The sequence below is a fragment of the Phyllobates terribilis genome, unplaced genomic scaffold (genome assembly GCF_046119375.1).
Source record: "Phyllobates terribilis strain yellow unplaced genomic scaffold, ASM4611937v1 Scaffold_1__5_contigs__length_1240528914, whole genome shotgun sequence".
NCBI lineage: Eukaryota > Metazoa > Chordata > Amphibia > Anura > Dendrobatidae > Phyllobates > Phyllobates terribilis.
Window position 1 is genome coordinate 413,354,315 of NW_027362761.1, and position 24,951 is coordinate 413,379,265.

The following is a 24,951-nucleotide window of genomic DNA, read 5'->3' on the forward strand; positions in this document are numbered from 1 at the left end:
GTCCTTGTGAGGAAGCGGGTGGCTCCCAGGGAAGACGGGCAGGTAGTCACGGCAAGTGACAGGGACAGTCTCTGGGTAGAAGGGCAGGTAGTCACGGCAAGTGACAAGGACAGTCTCTGGGTAGAAGGGCAGGTAGTCACAGCAAGTGACAGGGACAGTCTCTGGGTAGACTAGCAGACAGGTAGCAGGTGGACGCTCCCAGGTGAGCGGGCAAGAGTCTCTGGACGGGCAGGTGGTCACAGCAAGTGACAGCAGAGTCTCCAGGTAGGCTAGCAGGCAGGTAGCAGGTGAGCGCTCCCAGATGAGCGGGCAAGAGTCTCTGGACAGGCAGGTGGTCACGGCAAGTGACGGCAGAGCCTCCAGGTAGGCTAGCAGGCAGGTAGCAGGTGAGCGCTCCCAGGTGAGCGGGCAAGAGTCTCTGGACTGGCAGGTGGTCACGGCAAATGACGGCAGAACCTCCAGGTAGGCTAGCAGGCAGGTAGCAGGTGAGCGCTCCCAGGTGAGCGGGCAAGAGTCTCTGGACTGGCAGGTGGTCACGGCAAGTGACGGCAGAGCCTCCAGGTAGGCTAGCAGGCAGGTAGCAGGTGAGCGCTCCCAGGTGAGCGGGCAGGCTGGTCCATAGACAGACTGACAGGTGTCGAAAGGCAGACCGTCGGACCGCAGGCTTGCAAGCAGGTAAGCGGATATCAGGCAGGTATCAAGCAGGAATCTGGCAGGTGACTGGCAGGTAACTGGCAACGGGACCTGAGGGCTGAAGCAGAGTGAAAGCTTTGCAACAACATTGCTCGGGCACCTCCATTTTGGAGGAGGTGCCTTATATATGGTGAGGTCCTCCGGCCATTGGCCGGGGACTCCTTAGGACGGCGCGCGCGGCCCCTTTAAGAGAGGGGGAGCGCGCGCGCGCCCTAAGCACAGTGGCCGGGAAGCAGCGCGCTCTGCCAGCAGAGCGGGAGGAGGACGCCGGGCACGGAGCGGAGAGGTGAGGGGAACAGCGTCCCTGCCTAGCAGGAGGCAGGGACGCCGACGCTACAGTACCGCCCCCCCTTTAGGCCCCCCCTTTTTTAGGCCAGACAGAAATTTATCAAGGATGAGAGGGGCATGGATGTTCTCCCGGGGCTCCCACGTTCTCTCCTCAGGACCAAACCCCTTCCAATCTACCAGAAAAAAGGTTTTTCCTCTTACCCTTTTGGTGTCCAGAATGTTCTCTACCTCAAACTCGTTTTCAGCGGAAACCGGAGCAGGAGGCGTACCTGTAGACTTGGAAAAAGAGTTAAGTACCACGGGTTTGAGGAGAGATACATGGAAGGAGTTAGGGATCCGCAAGTTGGCCGGGAGTTTCAATTTATAAGCCACTGGGTTGATTTGTTTGATAACTTCTAGTGGGCCGATGAACCGAGGCCCTAACTTGTAGGAAGGAATCTTGAGCCGGACATACTTGGACGAGAGCCAGACTTTATCTCCAGGACGGAATTGTGGAGGATACAGGCGTTTTTTGTCAGCGTGTTTTTTCATCCGCTCGGACGACTGAAGGAGTGCGGATCGGGTACTCTCCCAAATGGAGGAAAATTTGCTAACGAGAGATTCCGCAGCCGGATTGTCCACCGAGGTGGAGACGGGAAATGGGATCCGAGGATGCTGACCGAAGACTACAAAAAACGGGGATTTGGAGGAAGATTCGCTCTCGTGATTATTGTAAGAAAATTCGGCCCATGGCAGGAGATCCACCCAGTCTGAATGGTGGGCATTAACGAAGTGCCGGAGGTAACTAGTCAGGATCTGATTGATCCGCTCCACTTGACCATTGGACTGTGGGTGGTATGCGGAGGAGAAGTCCAGGGTGACGTCTAGCAGCTTACATGTGGCTCTCCAGAAGCGTGAGGTGAACTGAACCCCACGATCCGACACGATGTGGAGGGGCAGGCCATGGAGACGGAAGATGTGGCGGATAAAGTCTTTAGCCAGCTCGGGTGCAGACGGGAGGCCTGGCAGGGGAATGAAATGAGCCATTTTGGAAAAGCGGTCAGAGACCACCCAAATGACCGTACAACCGGCAGAGACAGGGAGATCTGTTATAAAGTCCATAGCTATATGCTGCCAGGGAGCAGCAGGTACTGGAAGAGGAAGGAGGCGACCGGCTGGCAGGTGTCTTGGAACCTTGTTGCGGGCGCAGGACACACAGGCAGAAACAAAGTCTATTACGTCCTTGTGCAGGGTAGGCCACCAGTAGTGCCGGGTGATATGCTGGAGGGTCTTTTTCTGACCGGCATGGCCAGCAAGCTTAGACGAGTGACCCCAGTGTAGGATCTTCTCCCGATCAGGTACCGTTACGAACGTCTTTCCGGGAGGGAGACGATTTAGACTCACGGGGGCCACCTGCATTACTCTGGCGGGATCGATGATGTGTTTAGGTTCCTCCTCAAGATCAGACACCAGGAATGATCGGGACAAGGCGTCAGCCTTGATGTTTTTGTCAGCCGGGCGAAAATGAAGAACAAAATCAAAGCGAGCAAAAAACAAGGACCACCGGGCTTGGCGCGGGTTAAGTCTCTGGGCACTCTGGAGGTAAGCCAAGTTCTTGTGGTCCGTGTAAATTATTACCGGGTGAAGAGCCCCCTCGAGCAGGTAACGCCACTCCTCCAATGCCAGCTTAATGGCCAATAACTCTCGGTCTCCTATAGAATAGTTGCGCTCGGAAGAGGAGAAGAGTTTGGAGAAGAAGCCGCAAGTTACCATTCTCCAGGAAGACGATTTTTGGGTAAGTACCGCTCCGGCTCCAGAGGAGGAGGCGTCAACTTCCAGGAAGAATTGTTTGTTGCCGTCCGGGCGATGAAGCACCGGGGCGGAAGAGAAAGCCTGTTTTAAGAAAAGAAAGGCTTCCTCAGCTTCGGGCGGCCATTCTCTGGGATTAGTGCCCTTACGGGTGAGCGCAGAGATTGGGGCAGTCCGGGAAGAGAAGTGCGGTATGAAGAGGCGGTAGTAGTTGGCGAAGCCCAGGAACCGCTGAATAGCCTTCAACCCCTCTGGTCGAGGCCACTTCTCGATGGCAGACAGTTTCTCAGGATCCATTCGTAGGCCGGTCTGAGAAATTATGTAGCCCAAAAACGGAAGCGAGGTCTGCTCAAAGAGGCACTTCTCATATTTGGCATACAGGTGGTTCTGCCTGAGCCTGAGCATAACCTGACGAACATCCCTCCAGTGTGTGGGGAGATCCGGAGAGAAGACCAAGATGTCGTCCAGGTACACCACTACGCAGGAGTAGAGAAGGTCCCGGAAGATGTCATTGACCAACTCTTGAAAGACGGCCGGAGCGTTACAGAGACCGAAGGGCATTACCAGGTATTCATAGTGGCCGTCCCGGGTGTTGAATGCCGTCTTCCATTCATCCCCCTGACGGATACGGACCAGGTTATACGCCCCACGGAGGTCCCGCTTGGTGAAGATTCTAGCCCCCCTCATACGGTCAAATAATTCCAGAATGAGCGGAAGGGGGTATTTATTCTTCACCGTGATCTGGTTAAGGCCTCTATAGTCTATACAGGGACGGAGTGAGCCATCCTTCTTTTTGACGAAGAAGAAACCTGCTCCCACCGGGGAAGTAGATTTCCGGATGAATCCCCGGGCCAGATTCTCCTCAATATATTCTGACATGGATCGGGTCTCAGCAGCAGACAAAGGGTAAATGCGCCCACAGGGAGGAGTAGCGCCGGGCATCAGGTCGATTGGGCAGTCGTATGGTCTATGAGGGGGTAATGTCTCTGCCTCCTTTTTATTAAAGACGTCCGCATACGACCAATAAGGAGCCGGAAGACCAGGTAGATTGGCTGGAGTAGGAGAAGGACGGACAGGATGGATGGGAACTAAACAAGTCTTATGGCAGTCCTGTCCCCAGCGAAGGACTTCTCCGGTCTGCCAATCAAGCACGGGTGCATGTCTCTGAAGCCAAGGTAGGCCTAGTAAAAGGGCGTGAGAGAGTCCAGGCAGAACATGAAAGAAGATGCTATCAGAGTGCAGCATTCCCACCTGCAGGGTTATGGATTCGGTGATGAGTTGGATGGGATGTGGTAAGAGGCCCCCATCCACAGCAGCGACAGATAAGGGTACAGCTAGAGGTTTGGTGGGAATGCGGTATTTCTCTACCAGAGACTGAGAAATGAGATTTCCGGCAGCTCCAGAGTCAAGTTGGGCTAGTTCAAAATAACAGTTCTCCCCGCAGATGATAGAGACCGACAGCAACAGAGATGGAGAGGGTTTACTCTTGTCTAGGACGACCTCTCTGAGCGATCCTAGACACAGGCGTTTCCCGACCTCTCCGGGCAGGAACGGATCCGGTGCTCCTTACTGCCACAATAGAAGCAGCTCCCCTCGGCACGGCGTAACTCTTGACGGGTTTTGACCATCTTGGTCTGGTCGACCTGCATAGGCTCGGGTGAGTGCGCCAGGGGAGTAGCGGGAGAAGTGACAGGTTTCTAAAAGGTAGAGGCTACCTCTTTGGCACGTTCCTGGAACCGGATGTCAATCCGGGTGGCAAGAGTTATTAAGTCGTCGAGAGTGGTAGGTATGTCCCGACCGGCGAGTTCATCTTTAATACGGCCGGACAGACCCTCCCAAAAGACAGACACCAGGGCGTCGTTATCCCAGGCCAGCTCCGAAGCAAGGGTACGGAACCGTATGGCATATTGGCCCACGGTGAGATTTCCTTGATGGAGGCGTAGCAGAGATGATGCGGATGAGGTCTTCCGTCCGGGTTCGTCGAAGACTTTCCGGAAAGCCGTGAGAAAGGCTGGCAGGTTGGACACCAGGGGGTCTCCTCTCTCCCATAGAGGATTTAGCCAAGCCAGTGCCTCCCCCGTGAGATGGGACATGATGAAGGCTACTTTGGCCCGGTCGGAGATAAACTGGTGGGACAGGAGTTCAAAGTGCAGGGTGCACTGGTTTATGAAGCCCCGAGCTTGAGCGGGGTCGCCTCCGAAGCATGGAGGTGTAGAAAGCCGGGGTCCGGGGCAGGATGCCATGGTATTGGTGGGCAGCGGCGCTGCCGGGCTGCGAGTCATGACACTAGCGGTGGTTGCTGGTGGAGCAGTCAGAGTGTCCAGGAAAGAGTTGACATTCCGCAGATGACTCAGGATGGACTCCTGTTGGGACCTCTGACGGGACAGTTCATGACATAGGTCCGAGAGCGAGGGAGCTTGGGTGCCACCGGTTTCCATGGCCCGAGCAAACTGTAACGGGTCTGGGAGGCGCAAACTCTGAGCAACTCTACAAGGGGGCGGTCCTTGTGAGGAAGCGGGTGGCTCCCAGGGAAGATGGGCAGGTAGTCACGGCAAGTGACAGGGACAGTCTCTGGGTAGAAGGGCAGGTAGTCACGGCAAGTGACAGGGACAGTCTCTGGGTAGAAGGGCAGGTAGTCACAGCAAGTGACAGGGACAGTCTCTGGGTAGACTAGCAGAAAGGTAGCAGGTGGACGCTCCCAGGTGAGCGGGCAAGAGTCTCTGGACGGGCAGGTGGTCACAGCAAGTGACAGCAGAGTCTCCAGGTAGGCTAGCAGGCAGGTAGCAGGTGAGCGCTCCCAGGTGAGCGGGCAAGAGTCTCTGGACAGGCAGGTGGTCACAGCAAGTGATGGCAGAGCCTCCAGGTAGGCTAGCAGGCAGGTAGCAGGTGAGCGCTCCCAGGTGAGCGGGCAAGAGTCTCTGGACTGGCAGGTGGTCACGGCAAGTGACGGCAGAGCCTCCAGGTAGGCTAGCAGGCAGGTAGCAGGTGAGCGCTCCCAGGTGAGCGGGCAAGAGTCTCTGGACTGGCAGGTGGTCACGGCAAGTGACGGCAGAGCCTCCAGGTAGGCTAGCAGACAGGTAGCAGGTGAGCGCTCCCAGGTGAGCGGGCAGGCTGGTCCATAGACAGACTGACAGACTGACAGGTGTCGGAAGGCAGACCATCGGACCGCAGGCTTGCAAGCAGGTAAGCGGATATCAGGCAGGTATCAAGCAGGAATCTGGCAGGTGACTGGCAGGTAACTGGCAACGGGACCTGAGGGCTGAAGCAGAGTGAAGGCTTTGCAACAACATTGCTCGGGCACCTCCATTTTGGAGGAGGTGCCTTATATATGGTGAGGTCCTCCGGCCATTGGCCGGGGACTCCTTAGGACGGCGCGCGCGGCCCCTTTAAGAGAAGGGGAGCGCGCGCCCTAAGTACAGTGGCCGGGAAGCAGCACGCGCTGCCAGCAGAGCGGGAGGAGGACGCCGGGCACGGAGCGGAGAGGTGAGGGGAACAGCGTCCCTGCCTAGCAGGAGGCAGGGACGCCGACGCTACAGTGTGCATCGGTCAACTATACAACGCACTTTGCACAAGGAGAAGCTGTATGGGAGAGTGATGCGAAAGAAGCCGTTTCTGCAAGCACGCCACAAACAGAATCGGCTGAGGTATGCAAAAGCACATTTGGACAAGCCAATTTCTCTTTGGAAGAAGGTCCTGTGGACTGATGAAACCAAGATTGAGTTGTTTGGTCATACAAAAAGGCGTTATGCATGGCGGCAAAAAAACACAGCATTCCAAGTAAAACACTTGCTACCCACAGTAAAATTTGGTTGAGGTTCCATCATGCTTTGGGGCTGTGTGGCCAATGCCGGCACCGGGAATCTTGTTAAAGTTGAGGGACGCATGGATTCCACTCAGTATCAGCAGATTCTTGACAATAATGTTCAAGAATCAGTGATAAAGTTGAAGTTTCGCAGGGGATGGATCTTTCAGCAAGACAATGATCCAAACCACCGCTCCAAATCTACTCAGGCATTCATGCAGAGGAACAATTACAATGTTCTGGAATGACCATCCCTGTCCCCAGACCTGAATATCATTGAACATCCGTGGGATCATTTGAAGAGGGCTGTCCATGCTCGGCGGCCATCAAACTTAACTGAACTGGAATTGTTTTGTAAAGAGGAATGGTCAAAAATACCTTCATCCAGGATCCAGGAACTCATTAAAAGCTACAGGAAGCGACTAGAGGCTGTCATTTTTGCAAAAGGAGGATCTACTAAATGTTAATGTCACTTTTCTGGTGGGGTGCCCATACTTATGCACCTGTCAAATTTTGTATGAATGCAGATTGCACATTTTCTGTTAGTACAATAAACCTCATTTCAAGGCAGAAACATTACTGTGTCCAATAGTTATTACATATATCAAGCTGAAATAGCTGTTGCAAAAACACCAATTTTTATAAAACATTAAGCTTAAGATTAATAGGGGTGCCCAAATTTTTTCATATAACTGTAAATAGCACCTCTTTTTTGTCCAGTTGTGTGTGTTTTGTACTTCCTTCTGTTTGCACCCAATTCTATATTCTATTTGAGCCTTTACTAAGTCTATGTTATATGTGCTCGTCTGGATTTTTTTTGTTTGTTTATCTTCAGTTTAGCGATTCCAGTTGTTTATACCTGATTCATCAATTGCGACTTTGTAAAAAGTTGGAAAATTTGGCACAGCTCCACACTGTCCCCACCCTGGTGTATTTTTGAGTACAACAGTATTTTGGTGCAAATTTTTGCACCATTTTACAAAACATGGGACTTTTTTGCTCATAAAGTCACAAAAACAGTTCAGACAGAAGTAAAAACATTTTTGACTTTTCTCTAAATTCATGAATCGCTAGCACCATTGTGAAGGATTTGGTGCTAAAACAGCAACTAATACCACAAAGCAAAAAAGGAAATGACTTAAAAAGAAAACGAACAGTTTTATTCAAGATTGTGTGCAGGATGCTTCATTTTTAATTTTAAAAGCATTGGAGGAATGATAAGTGGTTGCAAAAGTTCACACATCCATTGCTATATATTGAGTGATGTCTCTGGGCATCAGTATTAGGAAAAAGGTTTCTACAAATGGTACCATTGATGCATAACACCAAATCCAGGCTGCCGACACAGTTTTAAATAAAATAATTTTCACTTCTTATTAGATTTATTACTTTAAGGCCACGTGCACACATTAAGTATTTGGTGAGTTTTTGACCTCAGTATTTGCAAGGCAAAATCCGGAGTGGGTGAAAAATGTGGAAGTGGTGCTTGTGCAAGTATCATACTTTTTCTCTGATTGTTCCACTCCAGATTTTGACTTACAAATACAGAGGTAAAAAACTCATCAAATATTCAACGTGTGCATATGGTCTTAGGTTATCTAGTAGTTGCATTGACATGCACAGCACATAAAGTCCCCATAAGTAGATGTGAAGGATGTGTAAGCATTCTGTGGAAGCACGATGGAAATTAACTAAGGGACTTTTGCAAGGCTTCTGGCAAATTTTGCCCCAAACTTTTATTTTCATTTTTTTAGCTGCTAATTCCTCTTTTCAAAAAAGTGTGCTGTGATTTAGCAGCAGGGTGTGTGGGCTGCCTTTTATCTATGAAACAGGCCATGAAAAATTGGAGTAAATTAGAAAATCTACTCCAGACCACAGTCGATGTGCATAGACAGGCAAAGTTTCAACAGATTTATTAAAGGGCTTATGCTCTTAATCATTTTGTTGCATTTTACTCCAGTTCCTTTTTCATTAAAAGGGGTTTCCGGCCTTAGGAACAAGTCTGAAGTCAATCTATGTGACTGCAGACTTGTGAATCTTCACAGAGTGCACTGCACACTGTGAGGATTCTCTGGTGCTGGGAGCAGGTAATTTGCATACTTCCGGCTACATTCCAACTAGACTGTGTCTAGCCTTGCTCAACACACTTACAGTGGTGGCCAAAAGTATTGGCACCCCTGAAATTCTGTCAGATAATACTCAGTTTCTTCCTGAAAATGATTGCAATCACAAATTCTTTGGTATTATCTTCTATCTTTTATTTCAACGCAAGATTGTGCGGATGGTGGATAAAGAACCTTGACTAACATCCAAGCAAGTTCAAGCTGCCCTGCAGTCCGAGGGTACAACAGTGTCAACCCATACTATCCGTCGACGTCTGAATGAAAAGGGACTGTATGGTAGGATACCCAGGAAGACCCCACTTCTTACCCCGAGACATAAAAAAGCCAGGCTGGAGTTTGCCAAAACTTACCTGAGAAAGCCTAAAACGTTTTGGAAGAATGTTCTCTGGTCAGATGAGACAAAAGTAGAGCTTTTTGGGAAAAAGCATCAACATAGAGTGTACAGGAAAAAAAAAGAGGCATTCAAAGAAAAGAACACGGTCCCTACAGTCAAACATGGCGGAAGTTCCCTGATGTTTTGGGGTTGCTTTGCTGCCTCTGGCACTGGACTGCTTGACTGTGTGCATGACATTATGAAGTCTGAAGACTACCAACAAATTTTGCAGCATAATGTAGGGCCCAGTGTGAGAAAGCTGGGTCTCCCTCAGAGGTCATGGGTCTTCCAGCAGGACAATACCCGAAAACGCACTTCCAAAAGCACTATAAAATGGTTTGAGAGAAAGCACTGGAGACTTCTAAGGTGGCCAGCAATGAGTCCAGACCTAAATCCCATAGAACACCTGTGGAGAGATCTCAAAATGGCAATACTTTTGGCCACCACTGTATACTGAGCGAGGCCGTGGCCATCTAGTTGGCACATGATTGCATGTATGCAAATCACATACTTGTAGTCACGTGCCTGCTACTCCCAGAACCGGCACTGATGAATCCTCACAGCGTGCACACTGCACATAAAGTGACTGCAGACTTGTAGCCTAAGGCTGGACAACCCCTTTAAGATCTGTGTAAAAACATCAGTCTTAAGTTAATGTTTTTCTATATTTTTACTAATTCAATGCTTTTAAGGGAGAATAACTGCTTAATAAGGGAGATTATAAAACATCAAGATGTTTAATTTCCCATGGATTCTATATGAACTCTGTGCCACAGAATATAATCAGAGGTACATTACAGACCAAAAGTTTGGACACGCCTTCTCATTTAAAGATTTTTTTTGTATTTTCATGACTATGAAAATTGTACATTCACACTGAAGGCATCAAAACTATGAATTAACACAAGTGGAATTATATACTTAACAAAAAAGTGTGAAACAACTGAAAATATGTCTTATATTCTAGGTTCTTCAAAGTAGCCACCTTTTGCTTTGATGACTGCTTTGCACACTCTTGGCATTCTCTTGATGAGCTTCAAGAGGTAGTCACCAGAAATGGTTTTCACTTCAGAGGTGTGCCCTGTCAGGTTTAATAAGTGGGATTTAATAAAGGGGTTAGGGCCAGCTTGGTATTATCAGCTGGCCCTAAGCCCGAAATTCATGGGGTCACGCCAATATTAGACATGACCGCCATGAATTTCTAGTAAAGTATTTAAAAAAAACACAACACCCAGAATAAAGTCCTTTAATTGAAATAAACACACAATGTTTTAATGTTCTAAATTAAACCATACTTACCATCACGCTCATTCTAGCTGAAGCCAACGATCTCCTGCAATAAAAGTAAAATAATAAACCAACATCATCCTTATCTTTCCATGGTTCCTAGGACGGCTCCAGCTCTGCTACATTCACATGACAGGCTGGATCGCAGCTGAAAGCTGCCATCCAGCTTGCCATCCTTCATAGACACTGCAGAACACAGGCATGCTTGCTGTGACGGCATCCAGATGAGCCGAGTTCATGTCCAATGAACTCAGCTCACCTCATGCACGTCACTGACAGCGTGGGAGAATTCTCCTGCGCTTGCGCTTGCCGTGAGCGCAGGAGAATTCTCTCACGCTCACCGCATGCGCAGGAGAATTCTCCCACACTGTCAGTGACGTGCACGAGGTGAGCTGAGTTCATTGGACATGAACTTGGCTCATCTGGATGCCGTCACAGCCAGACACTGAGGAGCGCAAGCATGCCTGCGCTCTGCAGTGTCTATGAAGGATGGCAAGCTGGATGGCAGCTTTCGGCTGCGATCCAGCCTGTCATCTCAATGTAGCAGAGCTGGAGCCGTCCTGGGAGCCATGGAAAGATAAGGATGATGTTGGTTTATTATTTTACTTTTATTGCAGGAGATCGTTGGCTTCAGCTGGAATGGGCGTGATGGTAAGTATGGTTTAATTTAGAACAATAAAGAATTGTGTGTTTATTTCAATTAAAGAACTTTATTCTGGGTGTTTGTGTTTTTTTTTAACTTTGACTGGGGTAGTAATGGGGGTGTCTCATAGCTGCTTCTCCATTACTAAACTGGGCTTGATGTCAGCTGGCATTATAAGCTGACATCAACCCCAGCCCTATTACCCCACTCCCACCGCTACAGGGCAGTGGGAAGAGCAAGGCTAAGTGCCAGAATTGGCGCATCCTATGGATGCGCCATTTCTGGGGCGGCTGACGGCTGGTGTTTCCAGCCTAGGAGGGGGTCAATATTCATGGCACCCTTCCTGGGCTATTAATATCAGCCCCCAGCTGTCTGGATAGCCTTTGCTAGCTATTAAAATAGGGGGGACCCCACATCTTTTTTGGGGGGGTCCCCCATTTTAATAGCTAGTAAAGGCTAGGTATTCAGCTGGGGGCTGATATTAGTAGCCAGGCTTTAAACATCTGCCCCAGCCGTCTGCTTAACCTCCGCTAGAGACTAAAATTACGGGGAACCCCACGCCAATTTTTTTTTTTTTTATAAATCCTTTATTTTAACACTAAATGACAAGTACAGTAATCAACACTATCACTGTACTTATTATATATGTGACTGACATGTTTCTATCTATTTAATCTATGTGTGATGCTCTATTCTTTCTGTTGTAAATTGTCGGGTACCAATGCTGAATTGCCAGCCGGCTTTTTTAAAGAGACAGGTGCATGAAAACACTATTATTTTTAAAAAAAAGTCCTTTAACACTAAATGACATGTACAGTAACCAACATTGTCACTGTACTTCTTATATATGTGACTGACATGTTTCTATCTATCTAATCTATGTGTGATGCTCTATTCTTTCTGTTCTAAATTCTTGGGTACCGGTGTATGCCGCTGCTGAATTGCCGGCTTTTCATGTTTCAATGTGAGCACTGTTCCCATCGATTTGGGCAACTGTAATGCCACAACCACCATGGCTGTGACATTACAGTGAGTGGCAGACAATCCCTGCATGATGTGAAAAAATCTAGTTACGCTTTTGGTGCACGAACAGTTATCGAATATAAACTTGAACAGCTGAATTTTTTGCAAATCGTTCGCGTTCGTAGAACACCGCCCAAAACAGCTCGAATTTGAGATTGGCGAACAGTTCTAGTCGAACACCGCTCATCTCTACTCATCAAGAGAATGCCAAGATTGTGCAAAGCATTCATCAAAGCAAAAGGTGGCTACTTTGAAGAACCTAGAATATAAGACATATTTTCAGTTGTTTCTCACTTTTTTGTTAAGTATATAATTCCACATGTGTTAATTCATAGTTTTGATGCCTTCAGTGTGAATGTGCAATTTTCATAGTCATGAAAATACAGAAAAATCTTTAAATGAGAAGGTGTGTCCAAACTTTTGGTCTGTACTGTATATGGAGGTCCAGTATTATGGATCCATAGAAAACATGCATATACCTTTAAAGGTTCCATTAATCAAGGTAGTCCTTTTGCATTTGGGCATTGAATAGATTGCCTAATACCACTGATCTATTCAATGTGCCTAATCCATAATGTGTAAGAACTCTGATCCCTATCTTTTGTATTAGTCTCCACAGGCATGTCTCTTATAGCAGAGAAACAATGAGATTGAGCATTTATTGAATGCAGCCATTGAATGAGATCTAAAGATGACATTCCATAGTGGTCAGTGAACTGTCTATAATAAGGATATGACCATGTAAAGGGAAATCCTATACCCAAAACAAGTGCTCTTACTGTGTATCTGACGACTACAATAAATAATTTACATCACAACACCATAGATCCTGCACAAATTAATTTTAATACTGCTCCGGGCACAAGTGTTAGGCTAGTGCACAGCTGACGTATACCTGCTCCCACCTCTGCTCTCCAGCTGCCGATTGCCATAACTCACTTGATGCCTCTGTGCTTTGCAAGTCTTGGTTCTTACCCGGAGAATACTGGATCATTAGAAAATTTTGTCCACAAAAGCTAATATTTTTATGATGTGCCATATTAGCCGGAATGCTCTATTATTTTATTCATGTTAAATTATTGTATGTTGCTCACTTTTAATGCACTGATCTTATATTCTCATGGGTACATTAATATAATTCCTAAAGCATGAACCTCAGTTGGAGGAAAACATTTTCTGCCATTACATTGTAATTCTGCTTGTATTATTATAAATGGACCAAGGTTCGGAGGAGAGAAGGTGCAAGTGATTCTGTGCAATATGATTATTCTGCTATAACTGGTAGACCTTAAAGAATAACCATCATTTTATTTGTTTTATTTTTCTCATAAATCAATAGTACATTCTAATATATCTTATCAGAGAAATCTTTCTCCAGGACTGATCATTTATTCTGAAAAATCTCAATTCACTGGTAAAAAATGTCTTTATTGAATGCAGATGTTCCCATTACTGAGATAGGAGATGGCAGTTGATACTTATGAAGTTCTATGGAGAACTCTAACTTTGGTTTCATGAGAATTTACAGCTGAACGTCTGTATCTGCCTCTAACTCCTACCAACCCCCTCCATAAAAGTTTAATGCACCAATTGCCATCTCCTATTTCACTAATGGGGAAATCTGTCTTCAATGAATGCAGATTTTACCCATGAATTGAGAGTGAATGATCAGTCCAGGAGGAGAAAGAAGCAAATTTCTCTGATACCATATATTACAAAGGTATTTATTTTTAGGTGTATTATTCATTTATTCTTATTGTACTCACTAATACAGCCCCATTAATTCCACAGCGCTTTACAGATATCATCACCGTCTCCATCAGGGCTCACAATCTAAATTCCCTATCAGTATGTCTTTAGAGTGTGGAAGGAAACCAGAGAATACAGAGGGAAACCCATGCAAACATGGGGAGAACATACAAACTGCTTGCAGATGTTGTCCTTGGTGGGATTTGAACCCAGGACCCCAGTGCTGCAAGAATGCAGTGCTAACCACTGAGCCACCGTGCAGCCCCCATTTATAAAATAAAAATTAAAATGATGGTTACGCCATAAATGTGCAGCATAATAGATACAGCTGTTTGGCTGATGTTCTTACCTTCTCAAGCTATATCTTACTGGTCAGTGACTGAGAAGTGCTTTAACGATCAGTGCTGCACCAATAACTGCCATGGAAGCATCTGTGCATGTCTGACTACAGCCTGTTCCTCTGTAACAATCATATACTGTACATTAGGCATAGTCTCCCAAGAAACTGATTAATACAGGGAATGCAGTATACAATATGTGCAAAAATGTATATCTTAAGGAACCTCAAAGGGCTTCCCTGATGCGGTTGAACTTTGGTAGGAGAAGGAGGGGCATTTTGCCATCTGCCTTTCTCACTAAAAAAGCTGTGATGCAATAAAGACAAGATAATATTGATATCCAGTCATGTTATAGAAGATGTTTTACCATAGTGGTGACATGCCCTTAGAATTTCCCATCACATATTAATAGCTCGGAACCAACTACTGGGACACATACAACTGCCAAAAGAGAGGGGACGTGACCACTATAAATTTTCCACTGCAGAGTGCCATTTAAGATCAGACACTACTGTATGGTGGTGCGATTAGAGAGGTGCTATCAGGGATATAGCAGATGGTACAGAGGCCACCGTCACACCTGGGCTCTGGTACCTAACCGGCTTAATTTTTCTCTGCCTTATGCATATGGTGAGTGAGAGACCTGTTATAGACTAAGCGAAAAAAAAACAGCTATGATTTGCCTGGAGCTTAGTCTTCTGTATTCAATGAATTGTTGTCCAGTCTAAACCAGTGTTAAATATATGTTAACACTAGTATCACAGGTAATGATGATGACTGCAAAGCTCCCATTATATAATTTACAATATAGGAGATCACAGTTCAGCCTTCCTGACTCCCTACTTATAATGCATTCCCTAATTAAGGAGAATATAGAAGGAAGGATAATCACACTGTTATTAAGGCAGGCAAAATTAGCACTGGCTCTAGCTGCTTGTGTAAAGCTGTGCTGATGCATCATAAGATTGATCGTACAGCGTAGAAGAAGAAAAAATATATATATACAGTACAGACCAAAAGTTTGGACACACCTTCTCATTTAAAGATTTTTCTGTATTTTCATGACTTTGAAAATTGTACATTCACACTGAAGGCATCAAAACTATGAATTTACACATGTGGAATTATATACTTAACAAAAAAGTGTGAAACAACTGAAAATATGTCATATATTCTAGGTTCTTCAAAGTAGCCACCTTATGCTTTGATGACTGGTTTCCACATTCTTGGCATTCCCTTGATGAGCTTCAAGAGGTAGTCACCCGAAATGGTCTTCCAACAATCTTGAAGGAGTTCCCAGAGATGCTTAGCACTTGTTGGCCCTTTTGCCTTCACTCTGCGGTCCAGCTCACCCCAAACCATCTCGATTGGGTTCAGGTCTGGTGACTGTGGAGGCCAGGTCATCTGGCTTAGCACCCCATCACTCTCCCTCTTGGTCAAATTGCCCTTACACAGCCTGGAGGTGTGTTTGGGGTCATTGTCCTGTTGAAAAATAAATGATGGTCCAACTAAACGCAAACCGGATGGAATAGCATGCTGCTGCAATATGCTGTGGTAGCTATGCTGGTTCAGTATGCCTTCAATTTTGAATAAATCCCCAACAGTGTCACCAGCAAAGCATCCCCACACCATCACACCTCCTCCTCCATGCTTCACGGTGGGAACCAGGCATGTAGAGTCCATCCGTTCACCTTTTCTGCATCGCACAAAGACACGGTGGTTGGAACCAAAGATCTCAAATTTGGACTCATCAGACCAAAGCACAAATTTCCACTGGTCTAATGTCCATTCCTTGTGTTCTTTAGCCCAAAAAAGTCTCTTCTGCCTGTTGCCTGTCCTTAGCAGTGGTTTCCTAGCAGCTATTTTACCATGAAGGCCTGCTGCACAAAGTCTCCTCTTAACAGTTGATGAAGAGATGTGTCTGCTGCTTGAACTCTGTGTGCCATTGACCTGGTCTCTAATCTGAGCTGCTGTTAACCTGCGATTTCTGAGGCTGGTGACTCGGATAAACTTATCCTCAGAAGCAGAGGTGAATATTGGTCTTCCTTTCCTGGGGCGGTCCTCATGTGAGCCAGTTTCTTTGTAGCGCTTGATGGTTTTTGCAACTGCACTTGGGGACACTTTTAAAGTTTGCCCAATTTTTCGGACTGACTGACCTTCATTTCTTAAAGTAATGATGGCCACTCGTTTTTCTTTACTTAGCTGCTTTTTTCTTGCCATAATACAAATTCTAACAGTCTATTCAGTAGGACTATCAGCTGTGTATCCACCTGACTTCTGCACAACACACCTGATGGTCCCAACCCCATTTATAAGGCAAGAAATCCCACTTATTAAACCTGACAGGGCACACCTGTGAAGTGAAAACCATTTCCGGTGACTACCTCTTGAAGCTCATCAAGAGAATGCCAAGAGTGTGCAAAGCAGTCATCAAAGCAAAAGGTGGCTACTTTGAAGAACCTACAATATAAGACATATTTTCAGTTGTTTCACACTTTTTTGTTAAGTATATAATTCCACATGTGTTAATTCATAGTTTTGATGCCTTCAGTGTGAATGTACAATTTTCATAGTCATGAAAATACAGAAAAATCTTTAAATGAGAAGGTGTGTCCAAACTTTTGGTCTGTACTGTATATATATTAGTTCCCAAAATATTTATATATCTTGGGGACTAATGAAAAGGGACTTTAAACTTTGTATCTATAAAGCCAGGAAAACTCCTTTAAGTTTTATGATGTGTGCAGGAGTCCCCCATTACAGAGATCTATAGATGATTTAGCAACATACTATGTTGATAGTATAAGAAGATCTGCTTTGAAACCAGTCCTATCTCTATCTAAAGACACTTTTGGACATTTCCCCTAAATCCAGATGACAACATTGTCTATTTACATCCCCAGAATAAAGAAACAGAGGATTTGGAGCACAATGCACTTCAGTGAGCTTTTCATGACTTTCGTCTACTAATCCTTATTTACTAAAACCTGGGGAACAACTTTAGAGAAGACAGCACACCGCAATCCCTCATTAGTGCATGAAAATAGTTGTCAGATGTCTACAGTGAAATGAAGACTTGCGTGCCCCAAGGCTGATATATTTATCTGACATACAAGACATAGGTATAACACAAAAACCCTTTGTCGTAGTATTCAGTTATACCGTGATGGTGAAGAACAATGAGCCCTTTTATCTAAAACATGGCCAAAACACAATATAGAATAACGTATATTCTATGTCGTTCGTAAAAGTTGATCTAAAAGATCTCCTGGTTGCCAGATACAAGGAACACAGAACTATTTGTACGTCTGTGGTACTTTTAATTGTTTAATTGTAATGCCACCCAGTAACAAAATTCTCCTTATGAAAGGTAATTGCTTACACAAAAGCTCGCAGACAACCTAAACTGACAGATTAAGCAAAATGTCTATTTCCTGCTGCCATAAATGAAATCTGTGGTGTCTAAATACCAGCAATTATACACATTAAAAGCCCGCTGACAGAATGAATTACATGGAAATACCTACAGTATTTTCCTAGATATGTAGTAATTCCCCGTTAAATCAATAACAACAGTGTAACATGTAGACTATTTGCTTATCTAAATATACTTCCTATTAGTTGATAAAGAGAGCATTATGACCTAAGCGCTCACACATACATATTGTAAAGGAAACATAATCCTTAGATCTGTCATCAGAAGACAGCTATGAGCAGACAAACAATAGGAATAAACCACAGCCAATGCTCCTGAGACTGCAGCTCTCCTGACCCTGCACTTTCCTGCTTTTTCTCTCTATGTCTGCAGGGAATATGGATAATCTGATTGCAACTCTCTTTATAACTAATTATATTATGATAAGGGGTGGAGGAAACATGAAACGCAAACTCCCTGATGGAAATAAGACACAATAGCAAATATTATCTGATTATTCCTATGCAAAAAAAATAAAATACTAAGATTTAATCAGCCAAAGAAAAAAAAGGAAGTTTAGACTTTTCTCTTTAGCCTTGGGATTTGCATCTTCCCCAGTGCATGTTTATTGTAGTACTACTTCTGTACAGTAGTTTTTTTTACAAATGAGGCTTGATCAACCAGTACACACAGTCAGCCCCAAAAGACAGTTGTATGCCAATGGGAGAAGAGCTGCTTTCATACAGCTGGTCTTGTCTGGCACCTGCTGCTGGCTGCATAGGGCTCTGTGCAATGAGCCATGAGCTGCAAAAGCCTGAGCAAATCTGTTCAGTTCAGCTAGACTGGTGACACCTTCAGGCCAACAGTGGGGACTACAACCACACAGACAAAACCTTTCTGTTATACCAGCAAGCAAAATAAATCTGTATGGTGTATTTCTGCTTTTGCATGGTCTGCATTAAGCTGATGTTTCGTAAATATTTGTCACCATTAGGGTGGAAAAACAAAATGAAAACTCAATCAGCTAATGGAAAAAAAAAATCTCATGCACTGCATGTGTTTAGAGCAGATAAGGGATAATGGAAAATATTTGCCTTCCAAGCAGTAAATGCACTTTCAAATATAATAAATATCATATTACTTACTGCTGTTGCCTTTCTGTATAAGAACTGGCTTATCTCTGCAAAATGGATAATATGCACAATATTACTCATTCATATCTATTTTATTCCTGGAATCAGGTTGCAGAAATATATGTAACCTCTTTCTGGCACTTGCTGAACATATTCATTTTATTGCAACATTTGGGAGAGAAATTAGTCACTAAGTGAATAGTTAAGAGATCCCAGAAATGATCTATTGTTCTAACATAACTGTTAATAATCCATTAGATGGCTGGGAATGTTTCCCTTTTCGTACTGTGTTTGCAATCTGTTTAGTGTGTTTCGCACTTGAACACATGGACAGGATGGGTTTTGAGTGATCCACTCCAGATTTTGCCTGCTGCACAAGATGCCAGTGCCAGCAGCACAGGAGTTGGGAGACAGCAGTAGGGAGTAGGCTGGGCTTGTGAGCAGAGAGGCTGAGCTCAACTCTTCTCCAAATCCAGTTCAATGAGCAGCAGAAGCAGCAGCCGCAGCCAGTGTGTGTGCCTGCTGGGGATCAGGAGAGATCGCAGGAGTTTGGGTGATCACTGTACCCCACTCATCACAGCCCTGATATGACTTGTTCTCCTGCATGCCATTGAAGGAGACCTCACAGTGGAGTCATTGTGGAATTTGGATTGTACTAGAAGGAATAGCAGTTTCTGCATAAAGAAGAAAGTGCAGCATTTGCAGTAACATTGTGTCACATGTGTAGTAATGACTAAGGATTGCACAGGAGAACACAGTGGATTAGAGAGATCCCTCTCAGTGGATTACTAATGGGACTCTACATGAGCTAGCCCTGATTCTGCACTGCTTCTGCATGTTCCCAAGGTACGCTCTTCTGCTATTTCTCTATGGCTGTTTTGTGACTATTGTGTTTCTAGGAATGAATGAAAATAACAAGGACTATAATATACACCTGTTTATATGGGATATGTGTTCATTCCCCTATTATCTACATATATTCCATGCCTAAGATGCCAAAGAAACCTATTATACCTCTCCATATTCTTGGACCAATAAGTTATTATGATTTATTATTTTTATTTATTCATTTTCATTTTTTTTTAGTACGCCCCAAAATAGTGGCCATGCCCATGATTTCAGGTGTAGTGATAAGTGCACGGACCACAGTGGGGGGCACAGGCATCTCTTCTCTCTCGATCTCCCCCCCTGGTTGGCAGGAGACTGGCTGCTCACAAAATACAAAGGCAGGGATGGTCTGGCTAGATCTTCTTCCTCTTCCATTGTGAGTGAATGGCTTGGAACCAAGCGTGGAAATGCGAGTGTTAAAGAAACTTGTGAGTGGCTCAGGGGTAGCTAATTGCTGCTGAACGGCTGATTGTGCCCCCTGTCTGGGGGTAAGGGGTGGTGGGCTCTCTACAGCAGCGCAGACCCCCTCCAGCACTTACAAGCTTAGCAGAAATGAAGGGGTCCTAATAGGGTCTGCTGTAACCAGCGCCTCACACAGGGCACAATCCTCCCCCATACCCGTTCCAGTCCCTAGAGATGGCGTTGCTTTTTATCCTAAATTCCCTAATCATAGGCGTGCCAGGCTTTACCCTAACCCGGTGTGCTGTGAAGTTGAAGGGAATAGGAAGCTGAATGAGTGTTTAGCCCTGGCACACCCACCTAGGCATCTGCCTCATTCTAGCGCAGCTCATATTATCAGCCATCGCAATTAAAGGGCAACTTTGTGCCAAGCAGACATAATCCAGTCAGCCTAGAAAAATCTGATTATTACATAATATAATGCATGTTGTGTGCATCCTAAAACCAGGTCATCTGCAGTGCACTTGGGATCTAACCAGGGAATGTGTGTGTATGAAGTTTGTATGTCCCCCCATGTTCTTGTGGTTTTACACAGGGTCATCCAGTTTCTTCCCACACTCCTGAAACATGCCATAGTTAGTTAAGGTCTTATCATACTGGCCCTAGTGTGTGCCAGTGTTCGAAATGCAGAATTTAGGCTTTGTGGGTGAACAGTCTATTCCCTATACATAGGTGCAGAATATGTTCATGCTATATAAATACCAGGAATAAGCTCCATGGCAAAGCCAGTGAGGGGCTGTCAGATGCCTCCAGTGCCAGCATGCTTGATGTTCAAGTGCAGGGTAGCTGATGCTTGCCTTTCCCATGTGTATGAGGGGCAGTCAGCTGAGAGTAATGCTCTCTAAGTGCTCTGGCTGTGAATTTGGAGGAGACATAGTGGGAGCTCTGGGAACCTGGCTGCAAATCCCCCCATGTGTTGTTTTCCTGACTGCCTTCTGGAGCCTGGTTCTGCCTGGTGCATTTGGGGTAATGGAGCAGAAAGTCAGGGAGCTGGTGGGCTGCTTCCTTCCCATGGGGGCCCTAAGGCAAAATGAGATCATTACTATCAAATAGAGGATGGCATTGGGGAAAGAATGGATAACACTATGTCATAAAATGCTGCAAGCACATACCATGCCTTGGTGCCAAGCAAGCACCCACTGTCAATAATACCATGCTATATGTGTACAGGACTGTGTAGTATGTCTTTCGATTTCTGGTGTAATGTAACCTAGGAAAGCTATTATTCATTGGTACTGCTGGGCAGTGAAATGGTGGCAATCCAAATATTGATGCTTAATGAAGGAATCTAGACAGTGCAGAACAAATGACTTTACTCCAGTGCCTACAGAGGAATAGGGACATTATTGATTGCATTACCATGGATTTTTTCTTTTAGTCAGTTGCTAAAGTAGAAAACACACGTGGTGCCTTGAAGATACAAAAAAGGTTAATTGTGCAAAACCCCTGTGTCTGCTCCATGTCTGCGGTACCTAGTAATCTGGACACCCAGTGGTTTCACTGCTCCTAGAAAGTTAATTGTGCCCACAGCAGAGAAACTCTTAATGGCAATACAATAGAAAAGTGCTTATTTCCCTTAAGTGTGCTTCTGTTTTTAACCGCTCTGTCAGGAGTCGTTTCTTTATTGCTTTGGGAAGGTTTGATTTGTCTTTCCCATTTCCAAACTATCAAGCATGTAAAATAAAGAAGGCTCTGTTTAAATCTCATCTGGATCAATGCTTTGCACTTAATACCCATGTGGCCATTTCAGTCCTCTCTCTTTTTTATTATTGAACTTGGATTAAAAGCATATTTTGCTGTGTTGTTGGTATAAAGGGAAAGCCCAGGCACTGATGCTAAAATATTAATAGCATGTATAATGCAGGAATAAAGTGTTTACTGTATGTTTATTACAGGGCAGGCAACTAAAATAGAAAGGGCATACTAATATAACTGCCTGGTTACCCCTTCCTGGGCAGCTTTCTATTCTGTCCCAGCTCAATGCTATAAAAGTTAATAATTAACTTTAACCAGACAGAACTGTGTCTCCAATCTTCAGAGGTAGATGCCATGATTAGGGTTTATCTGGAAGTTGTGGTCTGTCCAGGTTCCAAGCAGTTTTCATTCTACTGTGAAGTGTAGGTAATGTTTATATTGTGAAGCTGGGATGTAAATATTGGCCTGTTGTGCTTTATCAGTTTTTTATATTTATTGTTTATTACGACTTTAATGTTATTTAACTGGAGCCAACACATCTGACTCCAGTAATGATTACCCTGATTTCATTGTAACATTATACCTAGAGTTCTCAAACAACATAGTAGAAGACCCATAAATGCAAGAAAAGTAACTTCAATTTGACCTAAAAGTTCACCAGTTTGTTTGGAAACCTCTTATCTCTAACATTGCCTGTTCTCTAATCAGCAAATGCAATGTTTTCATGGCTAAATCCAGTGGACGTGAGAGTTATGCTGATTATCTGCAAAAAGGTTTCATTGAGTAGATGTCTGTATAAATGATCACACAGGGGTATTGAGTGCTTTACAGGAGAAAACCTGTCTACACAGGGTTTAAGCATTGCACCCCCTCCCAACCCAAGGAAGTTTTCCAGTTGTGACCACCGCCTGCCAGTCACAAGTCTCCAGTCCACTAAGATTGTTTAGTTTTGATCAGTTGAGTGATAAAACTTCAAGCTCTTCAGGATGAGAAATGTATATCTGTGTATATGTATTTTTTTAGGACACATGGATTTGCAATACATTGCTACTTAAAGATAAAAGCAGACCATGGCTCTTTCCTGAGCTGGTAATTGATGTGTGGGAGACTTTCTGCTAAATGCATTTAGTGGACGGGGGTCCTTTAGGTTTAGTAGATGCCTATATTGCAAAAGCAGTCAGTGTGGATACCCTGTGTTATATCCAATAATGCATTTGTATAAATGATAACAGATTTGTTTGGTTGTTTTAAATTGTAAAAGTAACTTAAATTTCAGCACTAAAATACTAAAATGACATAGAAATGGGGGCAGTGCAGACAAATGTTGACTGCAGCCCTGTTTTCCTACCCTTTGTTTATCTGTCATTCATCATTATATCAAAGAGAGAATTTATTTCATGGTAACACTTTACTGGAAAGAGGCCATGTTGGAAGCAGATGATAAAATACAACACCCAACCTGCTTTTATTGTCTCTGTTCTGCTCTTAAAAAAGACACAGCATGGGACGGTAGCCCCTATAATTTTATATCTTTTCACTTTCAATTACAGATAATTGATAAAATGGCAATATTTGTACCTAGCAGCAATGCCTAAAGCTGATTTGACTTGTTTCAGCATTGTGTACTGGCAAACAAAGCCTATAGAATGAAATGTAGGTTTTATTCAGTGAGTTGTCTGTGGCTCCCCTGTTGGCCACACGGTGATTTTGCAATGATGGATTACTCTTCACTCCATTTCATCACGCTATTTCTCAACACTATTCCTTTTGTGCAAACGTTTTACACCTTTAGTTAAATGACTGTATTTGCCAATTAAGTTGTTTCATTAGGTATTACATGTGAATCCATTGTCCTGTCTAGTTAATGAATCAGTGAGTGTTTGATATGGTTTTCATCGCTGATGGAGTCCAGTTAATATTTTTCTTGCTGGATTTCTGTTGGCAGCTAAATGAGTTAGTTAATTGGTAAACCCAGTGGTCTTCTTTTGGATCAGGAACCTCTTATTTGAATAACTGTGATTACTTGTATTCCTTTTAAATTGCAAATACCAAAATAAGAGGATAGACCGCCATACATTGCTGACCCCTTCATGCATTATTACACGTGTCAATTTGACCATTCACGATATAATCCTACTTTGGAATGATCACTGCAGAAAAGATCCAGATTAAAGCAACCATAATGAAGCCTCTGGATCATTAAGTGTTGGGCTACAGAATACATCTCTTACTTTTTTTTACTTTTTATAGTTTTGTTCATGTACAGTCTGTAGTATATAAAGGACTTCCAAAGTCTCTCATTGAAAATTGAAAATGAAATATTTTTGTTAATGTGATTCAATGAAGCAGTCATTCTATTAGCTGAGTACAATCTACCAATTCACTGTCGTACTCCAGTGATATCCCCAGTTCTTGTGGATTGGAGACTACTGCCCATAGTGTCCTGTACATGGACATTAGCCTTCCGTGTTGCTACCTTAGATGAGAAGTAATAAAACCTCTAGGACATGTGTTGCTTTATATCAGACTGGCTATTTTAATGCAGACATCTTTTTACATCCAGGATAAAGAACATAAGGGGATTCATGCCCCTTAGCTAATTAATGGCTAGTTTGACTGTAGACACATATTATAGGGAGCTAGCCTTTTGATGTAGAAGGGATACATTGATTCTTTTTTAAGATGGTCATATAGAAAAAATAACTCCTAAAATGCCAAAAAGTGCAAGACCAGACTGATAGTCTTGGATCAGATCATTCAAATGTGGCTGGAAGATTAGTTTTTACACATTGCTACTGTGGCTATTAGGAGATTTACCATTTGTGAAAGCTCATAAATGACTAATTAGGTAATTTTGATCATATAATACCCATATAATATGGAGCATATACACCAATATATTTTTTTTAAATACTCAACCAGTTTGTACTCTGTTTTTATGCATTATTGCTATGGTGTTGTAACCTGATAGTGTTGGCCCTCTGCTGGCCACTAGAGGCACTGTGTAGTTACTGCACTGTTCAATGGGTTACAAAACATTAAATTACATATTAACTATTAAATAACTTTGATTAAAAAAAAATGGCTTCAAATAATAGCTCTCTGTGACACTTTCTGCAGCAAGCAACATGAAATTTAGCTCGAGCAGCAGAAAAAGTATCAAATATCATTTTCTTTAAATAATGGTAAATGTCAAATTTCTCCTACCACATTCTGGTTTAATTTTTTGCAAATTGGCATTCTATTATATGCTG

At 44.2% G+C, this 24,951-nt stretch overlaps 1 protein-coding gene across 8 annotated transcripts in view; it reads left to right on the plus strand.

Annotated features, from left to right (window-relative positions):
• The first annotated feature begins 19,046 nt into the window (after positions 1 to 19,046).
• Positions 19,047 to 24,951, plus strand: part of SEMA6A (semaphorin 6A) — a 294,872-nt gene continuing 288,967 nt past the window's right edge. For 7 of the 8 annotated variants that reach the window (XM_073676968.1, XM_073676972.1, XM_073676976.1 and 4 more), the window contains exon 1: positions 19,047 to 19,501. The gene's annotated coding sequence lies outside the window, so the exon portion shown is untranslated. Of the gene's footprint in view, positions 19,502 to 22,015; positions 22,120 to 24,951 lie in introns of those variants that run through there. The other variant, XM_073676953.1, reaches the window with a different exon arrangement.